Raw genomic sequence first — 6,000 nt, forward strand, 5'->3', positions numbered from 1 at the left:
TAATATTGTTGATAAAATTTGTTAATTTTAATTGTTTATATTGAATAAATAATTTCATTGTTATTGTTAATAATTGTTTCTCAGCATTGATTTACAGCCTTCTCCCAGACTTCTCACGACCCGATCTTTCCCTTCTCATGCTACCCCGGTTTCTGGGACACCGTGTATAAAATCCCAGTGGCGCCCTTTTCAAAAGAGGAAAGGGGTGACCAATTGGACCGGGCTAACCACCCGCGTTACAGCTTTTCTAAAATAGCTTATTTACTATGATAAATTTTCGAAGTAGTTATAAATAGATTCGAATTTAGGGATAAGCAAAATTTGTTTATTTATTTATTTTGTTTTGTCCACGTAAATCTGGTTATATGTCAAAAATTAATTTATATTATTAAGAGACTAAAAAAAATTTAGTAACGGTTGTATCTTTATCGTAAATTGGATTTGATATTTTTTAGCGATAGTTATTTACTATGCGTGGCATTAATTTATCCCTGTTTGTATTGCTTCTGTATTATTGGAAATGTGTATTTATGGACATTTGAATAAATGCAAATGGAAATTTCTAAAAATGGACATTTGATTTTTTGAAAATAACAATAAAAGTACTTAAGTAAAATTAGATGTTAATATCAATGAATATTAATAAAAAAGAAAATAATTATAAATATACAATTGCACTAATGGCCATCTGAAAAAAATGAAATCCCTATTTTTGAAAATATCTCCGAATGGAAATACAAGTATTTGATAAAGAGTTCAAATGAAAAAATAGATTAATGGACATTTTGTTACCCTGGCGGTTTCGGCAACACGGTGAAAGCATGGTTAATTCACGGTCGTTTCACCGTATAAGATTCGATTTTATTGAGCAATTTGTTAGTCAGCATCGGATACCATTGTGAAAGACGTCTGCTATAAATTTATCAAATATATACGGTGATTTCACGATGCAAACATTAGTTATGCACCTCCAAGTAATAGAGAAGTGAGTAATAAACGTCTGTTTTAAGACAGTTGATGTATCGACTGTGAGTGCAGAAAAGATGAATGTACGCAAGTGAACCTACGACATTATGACCGACACTGTACGCTCAATATACTGTCAAATCACGGAAAATTCACGTTACTGTCACAAACAATAAAATAAAAATAATAATTCTGACAGTTCAGACTGGGACTCGAACCCGGATTCTTCAGTTGCGCGCCCAACGCTCTACCAGTTAAGCTATCTGAGACACTGTCCGAAAATTTTATTTAGTCACCTCATAAGGTGTCAAAACTTAGTCATTTTTTTTTCATTTTACAGATAAAAATTCAAAATAATAATCGTAATTAATGATTCAAATTTTTGATAATTATGAAAATCTTAATTTTGAAATTACGGTGAAATTATTAATTGTATAAAAAAAATTCTGAAAAAGAAATTGCTTAAAATTTAATTAAAAAAAAAAAATATCTCATAATAATTTTCCTTGATAATAAACAATTTTGCCGTAATTTTGAAATTAAAATTTTCGTCTAATAAAAAACTCAAATCCTTAATAATGGATCCGAATTTGTAGAATTACAGTGAAAATATTAGAGGTATAGAAAATATGTTAAAAGTTGAGTTGAAAATGAATGATAATTTATTAACTAATGAATTGTTGAAAAAAATATTTCCCGATTAAAAAAAACAATAGTTATTATTACATTTGTCATAAACAAAAAGTATTATGGTTCTTCATTTAAAACTATAAAAAAAATTCAACACTTGCTGTAGGTCATAAACTCTTCTGAAAAGTATTGAAATGATGGATCTCTGTTGATTGTATGTAATCTGATTAATTTTTTATGATTTTACTTTGAAATAAACAAAATTACAATAATTTAATTTTTTTTCAAATTTTTCATCCCGAGTATTTACTGAAAATTCTCATTTGCCTATCTTTTTATTTACTTTGAGAATTTTTAATGAAATAGAAAAAAACATAGTCAGCACTTACTTATTGTTGACTTGTAAGAATTTCTAACTTACCGACATTATACGCTCGTTTCACTTACAGACCACTGTGCATCCACCACCGAGTTACGGTTTTTTGACAATTTATATGTTTTCGAATGACTGTCAAATGATAGACGATCGATTGATGATCTATGATTTTTGCTTAGGTAAAAAATCGGGGTAACCAAGTAAAAATTTTGTTTTTCGACGAGTGAAGTATAATAACTATACAGAATAAAAATCATAAAGTAATAGTGAAAAATTTTCACAACGATACTCGTCAGGCACTGTCAAACGACGGTCGTTCGATAGTCAAGCGACGATCATTTATCAACACTGTGAATTCACGGTGCATTCACCGTCGTTTGACGATCATTTTATCGTGACCACGAATCCGCCAGGGTAAATGGACTTTTATGAAAATGGATAATAATATAAAAAGACATCAATAAAAATGAAATCTGTACAAATGGACATTTGAATAAATGAACTTTGATAAAAAAATACTTACTTAGATGGAAATGAGTAAAAATAAACATTCATAAAAATGGACATTCGTAAAAATGAACATTTAAAACAATGAACAAATGATTTAAATTTAATGACAAATAATTATAAAGTTGATGAAGAGGCTGGCAATAGCCTGGTCGGTTCGGTGCCCGCTTTTCGAAAGAGTGGGACCCGGGTTCGATCCCGGCATGCATCAATATTTTTCAGTGATTATAAATAAAAATATGTGCGTTATGTTGCCAGCCTCTGGAGGTGGCAGAGATAGCCGGGCGGCACACGTCTGACTTGAGTGATCACCCATTTAAGCAACAACTTGAATGAGTGATCACTCTAGTCAGCGTTGGCTAGCGCGAGGGATCTCTGCACACTAGGAGAGGGGCCTAATGCTCCAGTGGTCGATAAAGAAGAATTTCTTATCAATCGCTTGCCATATTAAAGCAAATTTTAAGGGAGTTGGGAAAGAACGGATAGGGGAAAGGAGGACTTACTCAGTGGGAATTTTTCCGTAATTGAAAAAATAATCAGACAGCCCAGACTGGGAATCGAACCCAGATCTCTCGGTTACGCACCAAGGGCTCTACCAGTTAAGCTATCCGAGACAAGTACTGACTACTTTATTCAGTCACGTATATAAGACCCACCGAGCAAACAACGCCACCGTCCATCTTAAGGTAAAGAGCCATATTAAAGCAAATTCAATGAATTTCTTATCAATAGACTTAACCCAGCTCCGACTGTACTAACATGGGTTTTCTCTGTGGTTTCCCCATGTTTCTGTTCCAATACCCGAGTGATAAGGACCAGGGTGAATGCGGTACAGAAGGCATAAGTCGGTCCACAGCCGCATTAAGAAGTGTATGTTGGAAATGGAAAAATCCCGACATGCAGGGGGGTGGGGTCAAAAGAAGTAGTGAGTATAATGAAGTGATAATAATGATGGTAGTAAATACAAAGTAGAGCTGGGAAAAAAGTGTTTTATGAAACAAAGGGAAGTGAGAAATAATACCCCACCCTCCCTTGTAAAACACTGCCCAGGTGATACAAGTAAAACCTCCATCATTATTATTATAAAGTTGATAAATTATAAAATTAGGGTTTTTGGCGTGCGTAAGTTAAAAGGATGTCAGAAGAGCCGGGAACTCGGCTACCAAGACATCTTCTTCGTAGATTTTAGCGGAAAACGCTAAAATATCAATTAGCTTATCAAATAGTAGACTGAAATGATGTCGGAAGAGCTGGAAACTCGGCTACCAAGACATCTCCTCCGTAGGTTTTAGCGGAAAACGCTAAAATATCAATCATTTCATCAAATATTAGACTTAAATGGTGTCAGAAGAGCTGGGAACTCGGCTACCAAGACATCTTCGTAGGTTTTTGCGGAAAACGCTAAAATATCAATTAGTTCATCAAGTATTAGGTTGAGATGATGTCAGAAGAGCTGGAAAGTGGGCTACCAAGACATCTTCTTCGTAGGCTTTAGCGGAAAACGCTAAAATATCAATGAGCTCATCAAATATTCAACTGAAATGATGTCAGAAGAGCTGGGAACTCGGCTACCAAGACATCTCCGTCGTGGGTTTTTTCGGAGGACGCTAAAATATCAAATAGTTCATCAAATAATAGACTGAAATGAAGTCAGAAGAGTTGGGAACTCGGCTACCAAGACATCTCCGTCGTGGGTTTTTTCGGAGAACGCTAAAATATCAAATAGTTCATCAAATAATAGACTGAAATGAAGTCAGAAGAGTTGGGAATTCGGCTACCAAGACATCTTCGCAGGTTTTTGCGGAAAATCGAGTTTGATGAACTAATATTTGGTAAGCTAATTGATATTTTAGCGTTTTCCGCTAAAACCTATAAAGAAGATGTCTTGGTAGCCGAGTTCCCAGCTCTTCTGACATCCTTTTAACTTACGCACGCCAAAAACCCTAATTTGATAATTTATCAACTTTATAATTATTCGTCTGTAAATTAATTAAATTTAAATCATTTGTCCATTTTTAAAAATGTTCATTTTTACAAATGTCCATTTGTACAGATTTCATTTTTATTGATGGGCATTTATTCAAATTTTCATCTATTCAATTTTCCTAAAATTTAAATATCCATTTTTTCAATTCCCAGTAAACACGTTTACGTCAATGTGACGTCAAAATGACATTGGGCTATGTCAGGATTTACGTAAGATACAAGTCACGAATGAGTCATATGTGACTCATTATTTCACACTTCTTGACGTAAAAATATGACGTAGTCATGACGTCAGTATTATGTCTCAATGACATTTATGACGTCAATATGACATACCTGTGATGTCTATATCATGATAATGATGTCATTATGACGTAAAAGTGATGTAAGTGATGTAAAAATTGTACCTCAGAAAAAATATTTAAAAAAAAATTTCTCAAAGATAAAAAGATGGCAATTTTGAAATTAATTATAGTGTTGTGGACTTATTACAAAGTTTGAAACACTAGTTATATGTTGATACTTGATGAAAAAATCCTGAAATATGCTGGGTTCGAACTTGGGTCCTCACGTATCGGAGTCTGGAACGCTGCTCACTTGTCCAAGTAACGGTTCATGTCACGTAGTAAATAACTTATGTGATAAGCCTTACATGACAAAAAATGCTTATTTCATAATTTTTTCTGAGATTAAATGGATTTTAAGAGCTGGAATCGTATAAAATTCAAGTCTAATAATTTATACAATTTCATTAAACTCATGAAATTTTATAAAGTTCTATAAAACTTTGTAAAAACTCTTATAAGAGGCTAGCTAGTGAAACTTGCGGTAATGAATAGGCAATTTATAAATTTTCATAAAAATTGATTGAATCTTACACTTTCAAGAATTTTCGTCTAAAAGCGGACACAGAGAACTTTAGACTCTCTGCGGACACAGAGAACTTTCACAGAGTGAAATTTTTTCAGAGTAAACGATGTATCCGTGTCATTTGAATATTTTTTAATACTTATTGATTTCTCAAGACTCGAATTTTTTTTTATTTAATTTTTTCCGAAAATTTAGTATTTTTCATTTGGATTTTTCTTCTTCAAAATTTCATTTTACAAAATTTAGATTTTTTTTTTAATTTCAACTCTTTTAAGTATACCATTTTTTTAATCTATATTTCTTTTTAATTTCAATTTTTTTCGAAATTTGAATTTCTTTAATCCACAGATTCGGTAGAATCTGGCGCCAAGTTCCGTTCAAATCCGTTGTAAACGGAGCGCCAGACTACCGACTATGTTTACTGTAAGCAGAACAGTATTTTAAGGTTGCAAAATTTTATTTAATTCTACGGTACTTCTTGTTCCTAAATTTTATATTATAACAGTAATTCATGCTTTATTTTACTGATATTAATTAATTATATTCAATTATAATAATTAATCTACTTGAAATTATTAAATTTTATCAGCACCAACTATAGCAAGCTCAAAAATTTCGATCCTGACTTTTTTTCTATGTAAAAAGTGACATGCCACAGACTAAAT

This window comes from Cotesia glomerata, linkage group LG6 (genome assembly GCF_020080835.1).
Source record: "Cotesia glomerata isolate CgM1 linkage group LG6, MPM_Cglom_v2.3, whole genome shotgun sequence".
NCBI lineage: Eukaryota > Metazoa > Arthropoda > Insecta > Hymenoptera > Braconidae > Cotesia > Cotesia glomerata.